The 24776-nt window shown below is 36.2% G+C and overlaps 1 non-coding gene across 1 annotated transcript; it reads left to right on the forward strand.

Annotated features, from left to right (window-relative positions):
* Positions 1 to 1607: 1607 nt before the first annotated feature.
* LOC122436102 lies at positions 1608 to 1714 on the forward strand. Its single transcript, XR_006267873.1, has one exon. It is a non-coding gene; the product is annotated as a U6 spliceosomal RNA (small nuclear RNA).
* The last annotated feature ends 23062 nt before the right edge of the window (positions 1715 to 24776 follow it).

Raw genomic sequence — 24776 nt, forward strand, 5'->3', positions numbered from 1 at the left:
GCCTGGATTCCTGAGATTATTATATAAAGTACTACTCTAGATCATCTATATCAACCTAAACAACAGAAAATAAAAATAGATATTTTTCTGTTTATTTTGAGTTTATTCTTGGGTCTTCTGTCACTTGAAGACAAATCTAGTCCTAACAGTGGTGCCTGATACTACTCTTAACATCTGATAAATATTAAATAAATACTATTAGTTTTTTCTTTGGATCAAAAAGAATAAAATACCTATGAATATATAACCATTGAGGCAAAAGACCTGTACACTTTGAAATATAAGATATTAATGAAGGAAATTTAAGGAGATACAAATAAATTATAGAAATAAATTCTATGCCCATGGATTGAAAGAATTAATATTGTTAAAATATCTATACTACCCAAAGGGATCTACAGATTAAATGCAATTCCTATCAAAACCCCAGTGGCATTTTTTCACAGAAAAGGAAAAAAAATTCTAAAAATTGTATGGCACCACAGAAGGCCCCAAATATCTAAAGCACTCTTAGGAAAGAAGAACAGAGCTAGAGGCACACATACCCTGATTTCAACTATACTATAAGCTATAGTAATTAAAATAGTATAGGTTGGACATAAAAACAAACATAAATCAGTGGCACAGAACAGAGTGCTAAGAAAACAAAAACCTGCATATATATGATCAATTTATGATAAAGGATCCAGGAATATACAGTGGGAAAAGGGCAGTCTCTTAAATAAGTGGGAATGGGAAAACTGGAGAGCCACATGAAAAGAATAAAAGTAGATCACTACTTGGTACCATATATAAAACTCAACTTGAAGTGGAATAAAGACTTGAATGTAAGACCTTACACCTTTAAACTCCTAGAAGAAAATATAGGCAGTAAACTCCTTGACATCAGTCTTGGTGCTGATTTTTCTTTTCTGAAACTGACAACAAAAGCAAAGGGAACAAAAGTAAAAATAAATGGATAAGACATCAAACTAAAAAGCTTTTGAACAGCAAAGGAATAATCAACAAAAAGGCAACCTAAGTAGAAAATATTTGTAATTTGTAAGTCTGATAAGGGGTTAATATCCAAAATATACAAAGAACTCATGCAACTCAATAGAAAAAAACAGTTCAGTTCAGTTGCTCAGTCATGTCTGACTCTTTGCGACTCCATGAACCACAGCACGCCAGGCCTCCCTGTCCATCACCAACTCCCAGAGTCCACCCAAACCCATGTCCATCGAGTCGGTGATGCCATCCAACCGTCTCATCCTCTGTTGTCCCTTTCTCCTCCTGCCCTCAATCTTTCCCAGCATCAGGGTCTTTTCCAATGAGTCAGCTCTTCGCATCTGGTGGCCAAAGTATAGGAGTTTCAGCTTCAACATCAGTCCTTCCAATGAACACCCAGGACTGATCTTTAGGATGGACTGGTTGGATCTCCTTGCAGTCCAAGGGACTCTCAAGAGTCTTCTCCAACACCACAGTCCAAAAGCATCAATTCTTCAGCACTCAGCTTTCTTCACAGTCCAACTCTCACATCCATACATGACCACTGGAAAAACCGTAGCCTTGACCAGATGGACATTTGTTGACAAGGTAATGTCTCTGCTTTTTAATACGCTGTCTAGGTGCTCGCTTTGGCAGCACATATACTAAAATTGGAACCGTATAGAGAAGATTAGCATGGCCCCTGTGCAAGAATGACACGCAAATTTGTGAAGCGTTCCATATTTTTTTTATGTGGGATTTTATGGCCGAGTCGGTGGTATGTGAGATCTTAGTTCCCCAAGAAGAGGTTGAACCCAGGACTTGGCAGTGAAAATGCTAACCACTGGACTGCCAGAGGATTCCCTGTGTACACGGTTACAGTTGGGGAAGATGAAAAATTTCTAGAGGTGATGGTTGCACAAAAATGTGAATGTACTTAGTGCCACAGAACTGTATGCTTAAAAATGGTTAAAATGGAAAACTTTGTGTTATGTGCATCTTACCATAATTAAAGTATATATCAAATTATTCCATTTTAAAATGTATATGGCTGAAAAGATATAAAAGGATATATCTATAATGTTACAGAAAAGTAAAGTCAGCCACTGTTTCCCCATCTATTTGCCATGAAGTGATGGGACCGGATGCCATCTCAATAGAAGCTCAATAGAACACAACTCAATAGAAAAAAACTCAAACTGATTTTAAAATGGGTAGAGGATCCAAATGAACATTTTACCAAAGAATACTTTCAGATGGCTAACAGGTAGATTAAAAAATGCTCTATATAACTCATCAGAGAAATGCAAATTGAAACCACAATGAGATATTTCCTTACATCTCTCACAATGGCTATCAACAAAAAGACAACAAATAACATGTTGGCAGTGATGTGGAGAACCCTTGTGCACTGAAGTTGTTTACTTGCCATACTTGTCCAACTCTTCACAACGCCACGGACTGCAGCATGCCAGGCTTCCCTGTCCCTCCCATCTCCTGAAGTTTGCTCAAGTTCACATCTAGGTGCACTGGAGATGGGAATGTAAATTTGTGGAGCCATTATGGAGAGCAGTATGGACATTCCCCAAAAGTGCAGCAATAGGTAATTGAGACAGGGATAAATTGTGAGTGGCATATGTGAATTCCAGAAAGTATCATATGGTAGTCTACCATATGATCCAGAAATTGCACATCTGAGTATCAGAAGAAAATGAAAACATTAACTCAAAGATATTTTCATCCTCATTTACCTTACAATGGTAAAGATACAGAAATAGCTTAAATGTCCATGGATAGAAGAATGGATAAAGAAAATCTTACACACATACACAAAAACATTTTATTAAGCCATAAAAAGAATGAAATCTTGCCATTGGTATCAACATGCTGCTACTGCTGCTAAGTCACTTCAGTCGTGTCCGACTCTGTGCGACCCCATAGACTGTAGCCCACCAAGCTCCACCGTCCCTGGGATTCTCCACATGGATGGACCTTAAGGTCATTATGCTAAATGAAATAAGTCAGATGGAGGAAGACAAATACCATATAATCTCACTTATATGTGGAACCTTAAAAAAAAAGTTCAAAAATACAGAAAACAGATTGGTGGTTGCCAGAGGCCTGGCATGTATTAAATGATAAAGAGGGTCAAAGGGTGCAAATTTCAAGTTAAAAATAAGCAAATCTTGTGGATTTAATGTACACCTGGTGGCACAGTGATAAATAATCCGCCTGCCAAGCAGGGGATGCAGGTTTGATCCCTGGGTCATGAAGACCCCCTGGAGAAGGAGATGGCAACCCACACCAGTATTCTTGCCTGAGAAATCCTATGGACAGAAAATCCAGGTGGGCTACAGTCCATGGGGTCACGAAAGAGCTGGATATGACTTAGCAACTAAACAACAACAGGGTGGCTATAATTAAAAACATGGTATTGCATATTTTAAAGTTGCTAAGAGAATAGATTCTCAAAGTTCTCATCACAATAAAAATAATGAAACTGCATATAGTGACAGATGTTTATTAGACTTTTGGTGATCATTTCACAACATATATAAATATCAAATCAAGTACACCTGAAACTAATAAAATGTTACATGCCAATTATACCTCAATAATTTAGGAAAATAAATTCTAGTTTTGTTTCTACTCCAAGTGTCAAGGAAGAATGAATATGATATACCTTGTGATGAAGTTCTTTAGGAATATACAGTCTAATTTCAAAAAGATTTTAATGGTTTAGCTAAATTTTTTTGGTTTAGCTAATTTTTTTCTCAACTAAACTCTATTCCCAGCACTCTGCCTCTTAACATTTAAATATACTGGGTTCTCTAAAGAATATTGAATCTTTTTTGTAATGGGAAAAATTAATTTTGTCATAGCAATATTCACCCCTAATTCTATCCATTGGTTTTAAAAATGGAGATTTCTATATGTTTCTTCTTACTTAAATAAGAATCTTTATATATATAATGAGTTTTGATTTTATCACTGGCAAAATGTATTAACTTACCCAAGTGCCTTACAATCTTGGAGGCTCAATCTCCCCATTGGGGAGAGAAATAATTATATTACCCTCCTCATAGTATAAATTAAATGAGAAAACACACCTAAAATATTTATCACAGTGTTCCACACAAATAAATAATATATAAATTCAAGTATGTTACTTAAAATGTTATTATAAATACATTTCTCTAGGGCAAAATTTTCGAGTTGATCATGGCCTTTTTAAATTAATATATCAGCTCTAGGTACTGTGGAGACAGTGCCTAAACCTGAAATAATGACTCAGATGCTGAAATACTCAGGTACTAAGGCAGTATTCAGGTACTAAGGCAGACTAATAAGATGGATTTGTATACCTGGACTTATGGAAAGACCTAAATACCTAGAAGTTTCTTCAGTAGCTGACCTTTGGTATCATTTACAACTTGTACAATGTCTATGTTTAAGAAGAAAATGGTGCTCAAATGTTGGTCTCTCTGGATTTTATGTGCTTTTGGCTGTGGGGCTTATCTGTGGGATAATTAATTTTGGCAAATATTTGCTGGCTTGGTTTTCTGGAAGTAAGAGATATTCATAGAATCTGGCCCCAGGTCCTTGTGAATTTCTCTATGCTACTCATCCAGATGTTTGGCTTGCCAGAGACTCCTCAATACTAAAATTTTTATACAAAGCTCTTTGCTCTCCACCCCACCCAAGTAGCTTAGTTCCCTCAGGAGTGTGCTCAGAATTGAAATCACTGGAAAATTATTGTAGCTCCAATTGATGATAAAGAAATCCTGAGTTGGCCCCAGAGTTTAACAGGCTCAGATATTTTATAAAAATGAGGTTTTGATAGAGCAAATAGCATCTATAGGCTTTAAAATTAATGAAGTATATTCTTCATAAAGAATAAAGATGTTCTAACTTGTCATCATGAGATTTTTGTGTTTCTTTTTCTTTTTCTAGTTGTGTATCTGGGTATATTTATACAATTTATCTATTCTCCTTTTGAGTATTTGGGTTAAGAATGAGTGTGTATACCTATATACAAATGTAATATATGTATCTTTATCTCCAGTTCAGTTTAGTCACTCAGTCATGTCTGACTCTTTGCGACCCCATTGACTGCAGCACACCAGGCCTCCCTGTCCATTACCAACTCCCGGAGTTTACTCAAACTTATGTCCATCGAGTCGGTGATGCCATCCAGCCATCTCATCCTCTGTTGTCCCCTTCTCCTCTCGCCTTCAATCTTTCCCAGCATCAGGGTCTGTTCAAATGAGTCAGCTCTTCAGATCAGGTGGTCAAAGTATTGTAGTTTCAGCTTCAACATCAGTCCTTCCAATGAACATTCAGGACTTATTTCCTTTAGGATGGAATAGTTGAATCTCCTTGGAGTGCAAGGGACTCTCAAGAGTCTTCTCTCTCACCACAGTTCAAAAGCATCAATTCTTCGGTGCTCAGCTTTCTTTATAATACATGACTACTGGAAAAACCATAACCTTGACTAGACGGACCTTTGTTGACAAAATAATGTCTCTGCTTTTAAATATGCTGTCTAGGTTGGTCATAACTTTTCTTCCAACGAGCAAGCGTCTTTTAATTTCATGGCTGCAGTCACCATTTGCAGTGATTTTGGAGCCCAATAAATAAAGTCTTCCACTGCATATAGGTTTCTCAAGAGGCAGGTCAGGTAGTCTGGTATTCCCATCTCTTTCAGAATTTTCCACAGTTTGTTGTGATCCACACTGTCAAAGGCTTTGGCATAGTCAAAAAAGAAGAAATAGATGTTTTTCTGGAACTCTCTTGCTTTTTTGATGATCCAGCAGATGTTGGCAATTTGATCTCTGGTTCCTCTGCCTTTTCTAAAACCAGCTTGAACATCTGGAAGTTCATGGTTCACATATTGCTGAAGCCTGGCTTGGAGAATTTTGAGCATTACTTTACTAGTGTGTGAGATGAGTGCAATTGTGTGGTAGTTTGAGCATTCTTTGGCTTTGCCTTTCTTAGGGATTGGAATGAAAACTGACCTTTTCCAATCCTGTGGCCACTGCTGAGTTTTCCAAATTTGCTGGTATATAGAATGCAGCACTTTCACAGCATCATATTTTAGGATTTGAAAAAGGACAACTGGAATTCCATCACTTCCACTAGCTTTGTTTGTAGTGATGCTTCCTAAGGCCCACTTGACTTCACATTCCAGGATGTCTGGCTCTAGGTGAGTTACCACACCATCGTGATTATCTGGTTTGTGAAGATCTGTACAGTTCTGTGTATTCTTGCCACCTCTTCTTAATATCATCTGCTTCTGCCAGGTCCATACCATTTCTGTCATTTATTGAGCCCTTCTTTGCATGAAATGTTCCCTTGGTATCTCTAATTTTCTTGAAGAGATCTCTAGTCTTTCCCATTTTATTGCTTTCCTCTGTTTCTTTGCACTGACCACTGAGGAAGGCTTTTTTTATCTCTCCTTGCTATTCTTTGGAACTCTGCATTCAAATGGGTATATCTTTCCTTTTCTCTTTTGTTTTTCACTTCTCTTCTTTTCAAAGTTATTTGTAAGGCCTCCTCAGACAGCCATTTTTATTTTTTGCATTTCTTTCTCTTGGGGATGGTGTTGATCCCTGTCTCCTGTACAGTGTCTTGAACCTCCATCCATAGTTCATCAGGCACTCTATCAGATCTAGTCCCTTAAATCTATTTCTCACTTCCACTGTATCGAGTGGTTTTCCTTACTTTCTTCGATTTAAGTCTGAATTTGGCAATGAGGAGTTCATGATCTGAGCCACGGTCAGCTCCTGGTCTTGTTTTTGGTGACTGTATAGAGCTTCTCCATCTTTGGCTGAAAAGAATATAATTAAGCTGATTTTGGTGTTGACCATCGGGTGATGTCCATGTGTAGAGTGTTCTCTTGTGTTGTTGGAAGAGGGTGTTTGCTATGAGCAGTGTGTTCTCTTGGCATAACTCTTTATCTCCAGAATGAAGTAACAGAGATCTTTTTAAAAAAAGAACATAATACATGTGACTTATTGATGATCATGATTTTTAACCAATGATGCTAACTGTCCACATATTTTAATGCCCTAGTCTAAAGACTAATTAATTTTCCACTAGTCGATATGATAGCCTGCCTAAGTGTATTTAAAGTCAATTTCTTTCTCCCTGTTTTTATTGTGGCAAATCTACCTTATTCACACCCACTTGGATGGTAGCAACTTAAAAAAAAAAACTGAAAATAATAAGTGTTGGTGAGGATATGGTGAAAATGGAACCTTTACACATTGCTGATAGGAATATAAAGTGATGCACTTCAGGAAAACAGTTTAGCAGTTCCTCAAAAAGTTAATCTTAGAAAGAAAATATATCCCAGCAATTCCATTCCTAGGTATATACCTGAAGGAATTGAAAATGCATGTTAAAGAAAAGACTACTTGAATGTACATAGCCGTACTATTCACAATAACCAACATGTGGAAACCACCCAAAGCAAATGTCCATCAGCTTATGAGAAGATAAATTAAACATATATCAGTATATTCTATATAATGGAATATTATTCAACTGTAAAAAGAACTGAAGTGCTGGTTTGTGGTACAATATCAATGAACCTCAACTATGTGATGGAAAGTAGATTATGCCAGCCACAAAAAATCACATATTGAATGGTTCCATTTGTATTAAATATCCAGAATAGGAAAATACAGAGTCAGGAAGTAGATTGGTAATTGTCAAGGGCTGAGGGGAGGAGGGAAGAAATAGTGATTGCTTAATGGGTATTGAGTTTTCTTTTGGTGTGACGAAAATGTTTTGGAGCTAAATAGAGGTATTGGTTACACATATAACATTGTTCAGTTCAATTCAGTTCAGTCGCTCAGTCATGTCCGACTCTTTGCAACCCCATGAATCGCAGCACTCCAGGCCTCCCTGTCCATCACCAACTCCCAGAGCTTACTCAAACTCATGTCCATCGAGTCAGTGATGCCATCCAGCCATCTCATCCTCTGTCGTCCCCTTCTCCTCCTGCCCCCAATCCCTCCCAGCATCAGGGTCTTTTCCAATGAGTCAACTCCTTGCATGAGGTGGCCAAAGTATTGGAGTTTTAAATGTACTAAATGCCACTTAATTGTACATTTTAAATGGTTAATTTTATGTTGCATGAATTTCACCACAAAAATGTTTTTAAAAAGTTTTATCTTATTGGGTTAATGAAAGAACTTTACTGACTTCTTTAGAAGACAGTAAGCCATCACATTCATGTTGCTTTCGTGGAAATGTGTGTTACAGCAGTGAGGTTCACATTTTCCACTCTGAAGTGAATTGGGTTTTAGAGGGTAGAAGATTCAGAAAAAGACCTCTCTGAGATAAGAATAAATATTTTTTTACAAAACAATATTAGCCAGTTGAGAGTCCCATTGTCCAGTTAAATAGCTCTTAAACTCATCTGGGTCAACCTAATTCATGATTATATGTCTTTTGGGTGTCATAGATCATGGCCATTGGAAATCAATTAACTTGTTGCATATTGTGCTCCAGTAACAATTCTTGTTTGTACTTCTCCAGATATGAATGTTATTTCATTTGTTTTTCTCTTTGTATTTTCTGTACATTTTCTTTGGAATGCTCTTCTTCTCCTTGGTTACCTAGCAAACTTTTACTCTTCTTTTGAAACCTATGTCAAAGTATCACCTCCTCAAGAAGACTTAGTGGACTAGCAGAAAGGAAAACTAGTATGTTGTACATACTTCTACTAGTCTACTTAGGACAGGTAATTATAATTACATGCTTGAGTTTCTAACTTTCCCCACTAGACTGAGCTCCTTAAGGACAGGAACCTTATCCATTATACTCTCTATGTTCTTTCTGCCTGGTAAATTGCAGGACCTTTAAGAGGAATTAATAAACATATGTTAAAAGTCATTTAATTATGCAAAAGAGAGTATGATATTGCTTTCCTTGGGGGCAAGAAAAAAATGAAAAGATCCTTGGAAATCTAGTAACATCTGAGAGTGATCTCAGCTGCTATAAAATTCTTTTTGAGAATTTTAGCTTCAAGAAATCCTGTCTCAAAGCCTCAATCATCTATCTTCTCCCAAGATATAATATCTCTGCTGTTTTCTTCCCAGCTTCTCCAGTTCAGAAAAGTTTCTGATTATTTGTACTGGCAAGAATATTTCCTGTAGATGCTCTTAATGTAAAATACAGCGTTCTGAGATCATGGGATCTACACTTAAGATTTTTTTTTCTACTTGTATCTGCTGCCATGGCTCAATTGTTCTGAAGACTTGGAAACTTCTTTTGTGACTTGAATTTCTCTAAAAAATGACAACTCCCTCATCCCTAGAGCCCTTGAAGGTCTCTAGAAGCTTTAGCGAGGCAGATGAGTCTGCCAACCTCAGCACTCTGCCAGTTTCCATCCTGTACATGCTTTTAACCCTCAGGGTAGAGCAAATGCCTGGAGATATTCTTTCATAACAGTTATTTGGCAAGAAAAATAGAAAAAAATGATAGCAGCCAAGGGTCACAGTTTCTACATTCTGCAAGAATATCTTTAAGCTTATTCTCCTTTTATTTTCATAAAGGAAAAAAGTTTAATTTTTGTGACAACAACTTGCATTATTTTTTGTTTTCTTCCTGGAATGGGACTGTCATAGCTCTAACTCTAGACTACTTATATTCTTTGCATTTTTGCTTTATTTGAAAGTGTCATGCTATACCCCCTACCTTTTCTCTTATTATGCATCTCAGCCTTCCCATGTTTAATTTTCAACTTTTGGAGGAAGACAGTCTTATTTGGGGGACCACTGGCCCTGAATGGCACACATAGATGGGCTTCTGGAAACAGGCCAATCGTCTCAGATTTGTGAGCTGAGCAAAACTATGTATATTTGTATATGGTACATTTTTTTGAGGAATAGGATCCATAAATTTCACCAGATTCTCAACATGGTCTATGAGTCAAAAATATGTTCAGAACTATCAATGCATACAAACCTAGACAAATCTGCCTTGAGAGACTTCTTCAGAGAATAAAATAAGTATCTCTGGCCTGAAAAGGAGTTTCTTCTCAAGAGGAGCTTTCTCTTTTTTTGAGGAGTTCTCATGAGATGACACTAGAACTTTCTGGATTGTAAAACAACTGTTTTTGGGATTCTGCACCTAGAGTTTGAGTCTCCTTGTTCAAGCTGCTGAAACTTACAGACTACTAGCTGACCTGTTAGAAGTCACATAAAAATCACCAGTTGTAGCTCCTAAAGGAGAAACAGCAAAGGAACTGTTGCTGGACTTATAAATCTTTTTCAAATATTTGAGGTCCAGCTGTTATTTGTAGGTTGCTGAGGAAAATGTTCCAGCATATTAATATCTGTGAATTTATATGTGTAAACCTGTGTACATTTCTTTATCAATCTGCATTTATTCAGCACTCTAAGATGATTTACACCCTCCCAGTCCCTGAAAACCCTGAGGACAGAGTGTTACACATACTCCCAATTATTTATGCATAAAAATATGAGGTTTGGCTATTGGACCCACTGACATAGCTAAACATTTTTGGCCTCCTCACAAGGTAAAGAGTGGAGATGTGGCGGTTTGTGGACTTGCATTCCATAGTCTGCATTGGTCTGTGGGGGAAGTAAAAAGTGGGAAGAAAAAGAGTTTCTTCAACTTATTAGGCTACTCTCTCAGAAATAGTTTCATCCATCGATGCACAATATCAGAATTAGGGCATTTTCAGATTTTGTAACCTTGGATCTCTAATTTCTGCCCTTAAATTATCCCTTTCCCCAATACTGTACATTATGCATATGTTTGCCTTGGTGAGGTGGGACAGGATTATACATGAAGTGCTTATATTTTGTACTTAATACATTTTATTTCTTGTCTAGCATGAAAAAAGCAAGGACCATGATTTAAACTTTATGTGCACAATGTTCAGCATATAATACTCAATATCTACTGATTGAGTTCAATTTTCATGTTGATTAGTAATTCTGAACTTTAGTTACATAAAATGATATCTCTGACTCCTAGAGATTGGACTTTTCAATTAAAGGTATAAAATCAAAAAACAGAAATCATTGGACAAATGTGACTTTGGACAGCCAAATTCAAGCATTCTTTTCTTAGTGGTGGTCAGTTTAGTTTGGATCTAGTTATATTGGATATACAGTATATACAGGACAAAACTGGAAGCTTCCAGGACTTACTTTCATTCACACAAGCATGACAGATGGCCTTTCTAATAGGTGCATTAAAATACAGGGAGAAGAATTCAGTTTTCAAGATTGTTCCAAATGGTAAGATCTGTGTTGTATGCTTCAAGTCAACATCTGGCAGTGTGTAGTTTTATTGGGCTTCCCCAGCAGCTCAGTGGTAAAGTATCCACCTGTGGTGCAGGAGATGCAGGAGATAGGAGTTCAGTCCCTCAGTTTGGAAGATCCCCTGATGGAAGGCGTGGTGACCTACTCCAGTATTCTTGCCTGGAGAATCCCATAGATGGAAGAGCCTGGCAGGCTATATGACATGGGGTCGTAAAGAGTCAGAAATGACAGCATGCATGCAAGGAAGTTTTATGAAAGGGCAAGTCAGATTGTGTCAACAAATCCTCCTTTACTGGCAGTTTATTGGCCATCCACTTAAAATGTATGTGCTATGGGGGCAGGCACTTGTATTTGTTTTGTTTACTTTAGTAACCTGGCGACTAGAACAGTGCCTGTCAGAGAGAGTACTCAATAAGACTTTTCTGGTAGAGTCAATCAACAAGAGCTTAATGAGCATCAATTATATGCCTAATAAAGTGGCAATTCCTCTGAAATTTAAATATGAAGCACAAAGAAAAATTTAAATATGAAGCACTCCTTATCCTCCATAAGTATAGAGTCCATGTGAGAAGATTAAATAAACAGACATAAAACCAATGACACACTAAAGCACCCAGACCAAAAACAGATGTTTGAGTTCTTTTTATGGCTCTGATACTAACATGCTGGATTAGCTTGGACAAGTCACTTTGTTTGGGGGCAATATCATTTCCTCATTTGGAAAATTGTGGATTACATAAAATTAGATATTGAAAATAAGACGATGTATTTACAAATTCAGAGAAACAAGAGACTCAGGGGACTGTAATAGCCAGAGAAAGTGTCAGGTAAAAGATGAGCTAGAACTTGGCTCTGAAACATGAATATCATTTAATTTTATGGAGGGAAAGATTAAAAGAATTTCAGGAAGAAACACAGTACATACAAAGGCATGGGATAAAATGAGTTTGACTCAGCTAGGAAGTTTTCAATAGATGAGAAAGTATTTTGAAGAGGGAGGAATAAGGTTGCCAAGAAGAAGCAGTTCAGGTTATAGGAGGTGCAAAGTGTCAGAAAAGAGACTTGGACTCAATGCAAGAGGTAAAATTCAGTCATACATAAAGTGCATTTGTATGTGTGTACATATAGCAGTCAGAGCAGTGCCTGGCACACAGTGAACTCCATCCATGTCTAAACCATTATGTGAATGTGTGTGAGAGAGAAGAGAGGAGAGGGTAGTGGGAAGTAGTAAATAAACATTGTGTTGAAAGTTTAGCTTGACAGTAGTGTAGTAATAATAGTGTTCAGGGTAGATTAGAAGATGGATCAGCTAGATGGATATTTCTATCTGAACATAGAGTCATAAGATCTATAGTCTTAGATCCCAGTAGAGAATATTCTTAGATATCAAGTTATTTAACCTCACACATAAGGTAGAAATCCTTTCTGCGTTCTCCCAGCCTGACAGTTTACAATGACAGAGTTTACTGTTCTGCAAGGCAGTTCATTCTGTTTATGGGTATTTTGTATCCTTAGAGCTTTCTTATCCTAAGCCTAAATTTGCCTCCTCATGACGTCTACTCATTATCTTGGTTCTTCCCTTGGGATTACACTGAATATGTCTAATTTTGTTTCTACGTCATATTCTGGCTCAATTTTCCCTTTTTTAGGAAAAAGAAAAGAGAAAAAAAAAATGTTTCCAACTTCTTCAATCATCCCTCCCTGGCATGATTTTAGAAACTTCACCATCTGGACTATCTTATTCTGAAATCTCTTCAGACTGATAAAGTTCCTATTAGAATGTGGGTGCCCAGAAATGAATAGTCTACCAGACGCGGTCAGAGTAGTGCCGAGTTCCTCCCTTGAACTGGGCATTCTATTTGTATTGCTCTGTTCTAACACGGAGTTTGCTTTCTAAGAAGCTACATCACACTATTGACTCGTTTCAACTTCTGATTGCCTAAAAGCCACAACTATGTAATGACTTGTTGACCTGGTGAACTTCCTCTTTACTGTTTTGGCCTTTCAAACCTGTTGATATCTTGTGAGTAGAAAAATCCAAGCGGCTAGTCAGGTTGAGAAACTACTTCTTAAAAATGTCTAAGATTGTTGCTATTTGGCAGGGAGAGAAGGGACTGTTGAGGTACAGTTACAACACAGTAATTCAAGAGTAATTGGAAGATCTATCTACTGTTGAATCAGTGAAAAGTCTGAATCATTTTCTAACGTGAAAATAAACAATATTTGAAATAAAAAATAGTAATTGGAACAATGGCTTTGATATTTTCAAAGAAAGAATGTGTTAGCCATCTTTGAGTAACAGACATGACTAGTAATTAACAGTACCCTACCTTGTATACATTTCATGGTTAAATTCTTTAAAATAGTCCCTGTAACGCTCAGTGTTGGACATTAATTTGATGAGCCAACATTTTTGCCTATACAGCAGAGAAGAAAATACAAGTAATACCCTGCCAGGCTCCTCTGCCCATGGGATTTAACAGGCAACTGGAGCGGGTTGCCATGCCCTCCTCAAGGGGATCTTCCTGACCCAGGGATTGAACCCATGTCTCTCGCGTCTCCTGCATTGGCAAACAAGTTCTTTATCACTACGCCACCTGGGAAGCCCCTCAATCACAACAGTAGAATCCAAATAATGACTTACAGTATCTAGAAAATATCCGCAACTTGCTTGGACTTAAAGAGGCCAAATTTCAGTATGTTAAATTTCTATACTCCAGACTAGTGTTATCTTCTCTCCTGCAAGTGGTGGTGGTGGTTGTGGAAGAGGCAGTTTCATAATTGATTCCTGTCTCTTTGTGTATGTAGTATATTTGATTAAATATTTTAAATTTTTACAGATGAATCCATGTGACATAAAGATGTTTGAAAAGATTTAAAGTTATATGAATTGGCAAGATACTGACTGCCCTCCACCTGAAAAGATAGATGGATGGATAAGTATCTTAAGGATCCATTTTATGAATTGCTGAGAGCAGATTAGAAGAGTGGAAAGAGAGTTCAAACAGAAAAACTGTATTCTACTTTTGCCTCTCTCACTAATTAGCTCTCTGCCTTTGAGTAATTCACTTAACTTTTCTGAGTCTCAGTTTCCCCACATCTTTCAAATAAGAGGATTAGATTATCTCTCAGGACTCTTCCAATCCTAACATGCCGTGTTTTAGAAGATTAAAGGAAGCCAATGGTAGAGAAGTAGGAAAAAGTTTAAATAATTGCCATGAATAAAGAAATCAAACCTAGCCTTGGCCTCACCATTTTTAATCATTCTGGGTTGTAACTGGAATTGAAAAACAAAGGAGATCAATGACCCTCATCTTCCACAATGTGGCTCAGAACTGGGTTTGCTCACATTAAAGGGAAGGGAAGGGAAAGGAAGGGAAAAAAAAAACAGATATTCCAACCTAATAAAGCTAATTTCATGTGAATTGGCATCAGTGCAAAACAAATTAGATGAGTAGTTTACAGTATATCTCCCATAATAATCTGGCTTGTCTTAAAACACTGAGCTTCTTAAACAAACTTCACTGCCTAGTCTATGACTTTGTGGTTCCATCATGCTCAAGGAAAAATGCTGACAACTTGTTTTCTGTTTCCACTGGCAGCATTACTGTTTTTAAACTGAAATGATAAATGGTCAGGTTTGGTGCAATGGTTGAACTCTGAGTTCTATACTAATATTCTATATTTCTCTTTAATGAATACATTTTAATTCCCAGGTAGGTTTCAACTGTGTTAGACAAAATGGCCATCACATAATAATTATAATCAGTGAACAATTTTATGTATTTTGATCCTAATACTTAAGGTCATGTCATAATTTAGGCTTTTTTTTTTTTCATTATATGAGAGAACTTTTGAGAAGACCAGAGAACTTGAAGGAGAAATTTCCTTTTCGTTTTTTCTACTTGGGGAAACACAGGTGTGTAGAATATTTTTGTAATTTTTTTTTTAATCTGTGAATTTAAAAGTGCTTGAGAACAGCTGATCTGCATTTTCTCCACACATATTGCCAGACAGTGCTGGAGACCTTGGAAAGACACATTTTGATTTGAAGCAAGGCACTTTTTGTTTGTCTGTTTTGTTGCCATGAGTTTATGCAATTGATCACTCCCTGATAATCAAAACGAACTCCCCAAATTTGAGCCTTTGTCCTTAGAGGCTTTATGTGAGTCTTTGGGAGAAATCTTAAACCTTTAGATCTTCATATATCAGATGAACTGATTTAAGCCCCAGGCAACATTATGTTCAATGGTTTTTAACCACTGTGGAAGATGGAGGAAAGGCTACTATTTGTGTTAAGTAGTGCTGTTTATATTGAGAAAATTGTTCATAGGTGAAGTTACTCTTGTTGGATCCTCTGCTTGGTGTTCATCTAAGTCTTACTCCTATCTTCAGCATAATCCAAGCATTTCCTGTGTACCCAGTGTGCTCATGAATTCCAGACTCCTTTCTGTTTTCTGTCTCTTGTCTCCTTTCACCTTTATGAAAATGTATCCATCAATTGCCTCATAGGCTTCTGTATAGACTTTTGTATTCCATGTCCCTTGAACAAGTCACTTTGTTTCTGAGCCTCAGTTTTCCCATAAGTAAAATAAAGGGGTTGAATTTTGATGACCTCGAAGGCCCCCATTAAGCTCTAAAATTTCTTAAGTCAATATCTTTGTTAATGTGGTACCTGGTAAATGTGCTTTACTTCCTGAGTAAAGGAGTTTGGTGAAATCATAAAGGCCAGATTGTGGTAACTTCCTGGGAATATTATGATTTAACTTAGTTAAAATTATTTTAGAATACTAATGCTAGGCATTTCAGGGACTTCCTCATGGCTTTTGATCTCCTTAAAATCACAGTCCATAAATGGTCACCTATTTTGTTTATGTTCAGAGTCAACTTTTTTTGTTGGATTTCAGGCAGCAAATATCCATCATTTCATAAGCAGAAGAAAAGATTTATATATATTCTTTTGGACTTAACTCTTTACTTACTTAGTTGAGTCCACTTCCTGTTAGGGAAATAAACGATATTTCTGACGGGTTTCTTTAGCAAATTATCCTTTACTGTTGGTATCATCCCAGCTACACTTTCCCAGATAATTCATTATGATCAACTGTTCTAAAATATTGTCTCACTCTAAAAAGCAACCACTTCTCACAAATGCTACCCATGGGTCAAGTATCTTCTTTCAGTTAAAAAAAAAAAAAAACTCCTCTTCAAAACCACCTTTTTTAGTGCTATTATCACTAGATTCATAATAAGCTTTGGGGCATTTTAAACTTCTATGACTAGAAATCAGTTTGATTTAACTCAGGTTAAGGAAATAGGCAAATCATGGTGGATTTTTTTCTTTTGGCTTTTCTTTCTTTTAAAACAAATAACAAAATGACAAATCCAAAACTTGAGACATCTGGATGTTTCTCATCATGTGGCTTAAACATCTGCATTTTTTCACTTCTCATCCAGATGTTTTGGTCTTATGTAAACCTAGCTAAAGTGAAGGAGAATATCAAGCAATCATCTGGGGACTTTGATTAACATGGACAGCAAATCCGAATAATCCATGTTCTGAGAGTCCTGTTTTTCGTCTAGCTCAGAACACAGTACTAATGAGGTCAAAGTTAATGTAGGTTTGTTCCTTGTATGGACCAGTTAGCTCTGATTTGTTCCATGACCACACGGTGCACCTCAAGCCTCAGCCAGCTGTCTGGAAAAAGAGTGTCCTTGGTCTTACAGGCCAGTCATGCATGAAACTGAATAGCCAGTCTCTACCAATTGGAAAGTAAAATGAAAATGCATTTTCATGGATGGTGGGTCAGTGGTGTCATTTTTGTATAAACATAATTTTGAATATTATATTAACTTATGTAGTGCCTGTTTTTTGTCAAACACTGTTCTTAGTACTTTATATGCATTAAATTACAATGTTTGTTCATAACAACTCTGTGTCCATTATTATTATTTTCATTTTATAGGTGAGGAAATAGGTGCACAAAAGGTTAAATAGTTTGCCCAAGATGAAAATGGATGGCATTCATACTTTTCTGTTCATTTTACCACATTCCCTCTGTCAAGAAGATCAGAGGGTACTCACAATGTATTATTGACTGTTTAGAAATGTATCAAAAATGGAGAGAAATTTGGCTATTTTTGCATGGTGAATTCTTTGGTGGACCTGTTACTGTGGCATGCCTTTGCCTAGTAAAGGAGGCTAATCTAATTCCTATTCTTCCACCCAATATATTTATAGGCATAAAAGTACCCTTTGCAAAAAAGAAAGGCAATGTTTTTGTTGGCAATAAGTCAGTATATAAAGTATATATTTAGGAAACAGGACTATGTGGTTAGAAGCAATGAACTACATTGGGTGGCCACATAGAACTAAATTGTCTAAATGCTCTGAGGAAGAATGATTTGTTTGACTGGAAAAATGCTTAGGAAACTTTGATCTCCAACCACAAATTGACTTACAATCCTAAAATTTAGACCTGGACAGGGCGTAAAGAGATCATCTATTTTTCTTTTCTTTTTTTAAAATTGGAAACAATAAATTACTTCTTAGAAGAAACAAATGAAAAAAATTCCTCTTATATTTTTAAGGACTCCAGGAATTGAAAGTTCACAGATGCTCTCAAATTTATTTGTCCACTTATCAAGAAATATGATGTGAGCACCTACTCTTGTGACCAGTACTGTTATATATGCTTGGATTATAAAAAGGAATGAGACATGACCACTGATCTTCACAAACTCTTCATCTAGTCTGGTGTTTTCTGCTTTAGCAAGTGAAAGTTCTCCTTCCTATAACTTTCCTGCCTATTTTTGTTTTATTTTCTAGCATTATGGAAAAGAATTGCTCAACATCCTGCTAATGGAGACTGTGTTCATTAAACTACATTTCCTTTTCCTTCTGGGCAAATTGCTAGGCTAAATTTCCTACCCCTTAAACTCTCTCCCCCTTTCCCTCCTCATGATATGTGAGTAGTTTTTATGGGCCATTTGGTACCAACTTCCGTGCCCTCTTTCTTTACCAATCTACTAGCTTAATATTAATAGAATTCCTTGGAGCTAGAGGAGATCAGAGAAACAAAATGGAAAAACCCTATCTTGACTATGGAGCAGAGCCTCTGTTCATAAGTCTATCCAATACTTCTTGAACTGATTTGAGGAAACATTACATGCAGGATTTGGGTTGTTATCCTTAACAACAGTTGTCTATTTTTACTAATACAATGTCCCTTATAAAGTTTCTTCATAATTTAAAATATGGAAATCACTCTGCCTTCAATTTTGATGAAAATTTGGTTCCTTGTGTTCAATACTTACATGGTTATCAATTCTTTATTGTTTGTCACAGATCCACCGTCTGCACGCCCTCCCACCATTCCAACACACTTCAACATGTCCCATTTTGTTCTTGTGAACATTGTCCACTTTCTCTGTTTTTTCTTTCATTATCTCTTTAAATTGAACTATGGCTGATTTACAATATTGTGTTAGTTTCAGGTATACAGCATAGTGATTCATATATACATATATATGTGTGTATGTGTATATGTGTGTATAGATCTATGTGTGTATATATATATTCTTTTCCATTATGGCTTATTACAGGAAACTGACTATAGTTCCTGTGCTATACAGTAGATCTTTCTTGTTTATCTGTTTTATATATGGTACATGTACCTGTTAATCCCATATTCCCAATTTCTTTCTTTCCCCACCTTTCTCTTTGGTGACTGTAAGTTTGTTTTATATTTCTGTGAATTTGTTTTATAAATAAGTTCATTTGCATTATTTTCAGATTCTACATATAAGTGATAACATGTAATATTTGTCTTTGTCTGACTGACTGTTTAGTATGATAATCTGTAGATCCATCCATATTGCTGCAAACAGCATTATTTCATTATTTTATGGCTGAGAAATATTCCATTATATATATATGTACATATATATATATTCCATTATACATACACACACACACACACACACACACACCCTACAGCTTCTTTATCCATTCATCTGTTGATGTGCATTTAGATTGCTTCCATGTTTCCATGTCTTGACTACTGAAAATAGTGCCACTATAAACATTGGGGTGCATATATCTTTTCTAATATCTTTGATAGGTTTTAAGTTTTCTGGATATGTGCCCAAGAGTGGAATTACTGAATCAGGTGGTAATTCTATTTTTAGATTTTTAAGGAACATCTGTTTGGTTTTCCATTGTGGCTGCACCAATTTACATTCCCACTAACAGTGTAGGAGGCTTCCCTTTTCTTCACATCCTCTCCAGCTTTTATTGTTTGTAGATTTTTTTGGTGATGGTGTGAGTTGATAACTCACTGTAGCTTTGATTTGGATTTATCTAATAAATAGCAATGATGAGCATCTTTATATATGCCTGTTGTTCATCTGTATGTATTCTTTGGAGATATATCTATTTAGGTCTGCCCATTTTTTGATGGTTTTGTTGTTGTTGTTGTTAAGTTGTATGACCTGTTTGTATATTTTGGAAATTAAACCCTGGTCAGTTGCAATGCTTGCAAATATTTTCTACTAGTCTGTATGTTGTCTTTTTGTTTATGGTTTCCTTTTCTGTGCAAAAGCTTTTAAGTTTGATTAGGTTCCATTTGTTTATTTTGCTTTTATTTATATTGCCTTGGGAGACTGATGTCAATGGCAACCCACTCCAATACTCTTGCCTGGAAAATCCCATGGACGGAGGAGCCTGGTAGGCTGCAGTCCATGGGGTCGCTAGGAGTTGGATATGACTGAGCAACTTAACTTTCACTTTTCACTTTCATGCATTGGAGAAGGAAATGGCAACCCACTCCAGTGTTCTTGCCTGAAGAATCCCTGGGACAGTGGAGCCTGGTGGTCTGCCGTCTATGGGGTTGCACAGAGTAGGACACGACTGAAGTGACTTAGCAGCAGCAGCAGCAGGGAGACTGATGTAAGAAAACATTGCTATGATTCATGTGAAAGAATGTTTCACCTATGGTCTTGTATAGGAGTTTTATGTTATTATGCCTATATTTAAGTCTTAAAGCCATTCTGAGTTTATTTCTGGGCTCTCTATTCTGTTCTACTGATCTCTATGTCTGTTTTTGGGTTTTGTGCCTATATCACTCTGTTTTGATAACTGTAGCTTTGTAGTATTGTCTGAACTCTGGAGGGGCTATTCTTTCAGCTTTTTTCTTTTTCCTCAGGATTGCTTTGGCAATTCTGAGTCTTCTGTGGTTCCATATACCTTTTAGGATTATTCTAGATATGTACAAAACTGTCATGGGTAATTTGATAAGGATTGCAATAAATCTGTAGTTTTCTTTGGGTAGTATGTCCATTTTAACTATATTAATTTTTCCAATCCAAGAGCATGGGGTATCTTTTCATTTTCTTGAATCATCTTCTATTTCTTTTACCAGTATTTCATAGTTATCAGCTTATGTCTTTCATCTCCTTGGTTAGGTTTATTCCTAGGTATTTAATTTTTTTATTGAGATTTTAAATGCAATTTTTATTTTACTTTCTCCTAATATTTTAGGAGAAATAAATTTTTTAGGAGAAATAAATATTTTAGAGAAATAAATATTTTAGGAGAAATTAAAATATTAGGAGAATTTATTTCTCCTAATTTATTTCTCCTAATATTTGTTAGTGTAAAGAAGTACAATAGATTTCTCTATATGATCTTATATCCTGCTACCTGCTGAATCCATTTATCAGTTCTAATAGATTTTATATGGAGTCTTTCAGTCAGTTCAGTCACTCAGTCATGTCCAACTCTTTGCAACCCCATGGACTGCAGCATACCAGGCTTCCCTGTCCATCACCAACTCCCTGAACTTGCTCAAACTCATGTCCATTGAGTCAGTGATGCCATCCAACCATCTCATCCTCTGTCGATCCCTTCTTCTCCTGCCCTCAATCTTTCCCAGCATGAGGGTTTTTTCAAATGAGTCAGCTCTTCACATCAGGTGGCCAAAGTATTGGCCAAAGAGTTTCAGCTTCAACATCAGCCCTTCCAATGAACACCCAGGACTGATCTCCTTTAGGATGGACTGGTTGGATCTCCTTGCAGTCCAAGGGACTCTCAAGAGTCTTCTCCAACACCACAATTCAAAAGCATCAATTCTTCTGTGCTCAGCCTTCTTTATAGTTCAACTCTCAGATCCATACATGACTACTGTAAAAACCATAGCTTTGACTAGATGGACCTTTGTTGGCAAAGTAATGTCTCTGCTTTTTAATGGAGTCTTTAGGGTTTTCTATATAGAGTATCATGTCATCAGCATATAATGACAATTTTACCTCTTCCATTACTATTTGGATACCTTTTATTTCTCTTTCTTGTCTGATTTGCCTTAGGACTTCCAATGCAATGTTGAATAGAACTGGTGAGAGTGCCCAACCTTGTCTTATTCCAGAATGTGGTTTGTCATAAATGGCTTTTATGTTCCCACTACACCCACTATAGCAAGAGTTTTAATCATGAACTGTTATTGAATTTTATCACATGCTTTTTCTGCATCTATGTGGTTTTTTTCCTTTTGTTGATTTGCATATGTTGAACCATTCTTGTGACCCTGGAATGAATCCAACTTGATCGTGGTGTGTGATGATTTTTATGTGTCATTTGATTTGATTTGCTAATATATTTTTAAGGATTTTTACTTCCATATTCATCAAAGATAACGTTTTTTTTCTGTTTTAAAACTCATGGCAAACAACCCCAATCTCTGCCTCCTAGTTTCTCCTGATTGAATAACTTCAATATCTTTAAGATCATATATATATATTTTTTACTCCAAAGTGAGGTGAAGAGTTTAAATAAAATCAGAAGATGAAATGATCAAATTCCATCAATTGCTTCTTTTAAGATTTTGTGATTATGCTCAGTGGAGTGAATGCAATTATTTTTTCTTCTAAATAAGATTTGCTGATGTACTTTGCCTTTTCTACAAATATTCTCCTACAAACACTTCAAGTTTATTCCAGTAGCAAATATATCTATTGTTGTGTGGTCTCTATTCTTGTCCTTATAGGATGCTCAGTTAAGAAGGTAAGTTAAATACTCTAAAATAACTCCTTTGATACAACTAAATTTCTTGATCCTTGGAGTATTTATTGATTGTGTTTTTGTCTTCATTTTTTCACATCACCACATCCTGCCTATTCTTCTTTATCCTCAGATTTGCTTTTTTGGGGAGTATCCAGAATGCCACCCTTCATCTCATTACCTCACACATGAACTATGGCAACAGCCCCTCAGCTGGTCTCCCTGACACCACTTTTCCCCTCCATCTAATTCTTCTTACCAGATATATGTTCCAGAGATTCTCCCAGCTTTATTTTTTTTAATTATGCACTCACACAGACTTCTGCTCTTGCTAGCTGAATTTGCTTATCAGCTAAATAATATTTACTTATCTTCCCCTCAGTCTTTATGTGTGCTATCCTGCACATTTGGGAAATTGCCTTTTTTCACTTCTTGTTCCCTCTATTCCAAATTTACCTCTTGCACAGTTCAAGACTGAATCACCCCACCTCACTTATCAGCACTACATATATATTATTAATTTTTCTCCTTGGACTGTATTTTGCAAATACCCTTTTCTTCCTGCATTTGATGTGTAAACTAATTGAGAACAGGGACTTCAGTTTTTTTTATTTTATTTTATTTATTTATTTTTTCACCCCAGGAATACAAACTTGATTTAATTTAAGGTGATATAACATTCCACTTTATCAGACTATGGGAGAAAATCATGTTCAGAAAAAGTAAGTAGTGTCAATATTTTTTTAAAAAAACATTTCTGTTTTACTTTTTGTAGTGGACAGTACATGGTGGGCACAATTGACTTTACTAATATCTGGAGAAATGTGCTTGATTAACTAGCAGTGAGTATTTGGAAAGATAAATTTTGATGGTTGCAGGTGATTTTACAAGTTCTGATCTCACAATAATTAAAGAGAGTGCTGAATAACCTTCTTAAATTTGCCTATGGTTAATTTTAGTTCTAAAAAAGACAAATTTGATATGAAAGAGTTTTAAGTGAATTATTGCTTATCAAGCAGCACTATACATTCATCAGAGTGCCTTCATGCTCAACACTGTGACCTCCTATCAAACATCTTAGAACAAAAATGCATGAGTAATATAGCAATTTGAGTCAGGTAGTTTTCAACATTAAATTCTCTCCCAGAAAAGAGCAACAATTTCAAGTGTTCAAACTTAACTGAACACTATGAAACTTTTTCCTGTCTTAACTTCACTCTGATTTTATCAGATCACTACTTCACCATGGGAAATGAATACAAGGAGTATAAAGATTTATACGTGCAATTTTCAGGGTACTTCCCCCAGTCATTATTTAATTTTCTAGAAAATGCTTGGTGAATGCCAACTAATTTATTTAAAAATAAAAACCTCTGGTTTCAAGCATTAACTGCCCTTTGGCATTTTATTTTTAAATAAATTAGTTGACTTTCACCTAAGCCCTTCAAACCACCAAGTGTGTCAGGGAATGTCCTCCTTTTTCTTGCCATACTTTCCTTCCTTCTCACAAACCATTTTCTATATTGTTACAGTTATAGGATACTACTTATTTCCATGTCCTCTTGAAAATCCTCTATAAATTTCTTTCATAACAGAATTTTTTCTCCTCTCACTGAAGCCTACTTCCTACTTTTAAGCCCTTCTATGTTGGCCACAGATCTGCAACAAAATACAACTTTTCATGTGATACTACCTTGGTTGTATCTTACCAGAAGCCCCAAGTGTCATTTCACCTATTTTTTAATGAAAGTGATTGAATGCAGAACATATTTGGATCTAATTCAATTAAGGCTTGGAGGGGATGAGGAAAGAGACCTTATATTTCAAGAACCATCCAACTACCTTTCAGAGTCTCCATAGTCGTATTGGAGAACATAGATTGCCAAACCTGCCAAATGTCATCCTTTGTTAAATTGTAACGATGTACCTGTTGTACATCACCCTGGGCATTGCTTATTATTAATGCAGTTTTCATTCCCTATGTATCTATTGTTTTCATGCATTTCTCATTTGTCTAATAATTTGTGACATTTTCAGAATTTTCACCTTAAAATAGCCTCAGTTTTAAAAATATGTATACTGTTGAAGGATGAGCTTTATAAATTTGTTATGAATGTATAGAAACTAGTCGCAGCAGTATTTTTCTAAATTTCCAAAATCCATTTCAGTGAGAAACTGGGAAGAAAATGTTTCCCACTGTGAAAGCAACTGGAAGAATGCATCATGTTCTAGACTAAATACATATTATGCTCATACAGGTTATATCTTTTAAAAATTCTCAGATGAAAATTGAATTCTGAATTGCCATCTAGAAATAAATTTTTATAGATAGTGTACACATTGGTTCCTGAAAATGGTAGAAAAGGTTTCTTGTCAAGTTCCCTAACACAAGTGTGAATGCTCTGTTTTTGAGTACCTACTTGTAGTGAAAGGACACATTGTGGCCA

Source organism: Cervus canadensis, chromosome X (genome assembly GCF_019320065.1).
Source record: "Cervus canadensis isolate Bull #8, Minnesota chromosome X, ASM1932006v1, whole genome shotgun sequence".
Taxonomy (NCBI): domain Eukaryota; kingdom Metazoa; phylum Chordata; class Mammalia; order Artiodactyla; family Cervidae; genus Cervus; species Cervus canadensis.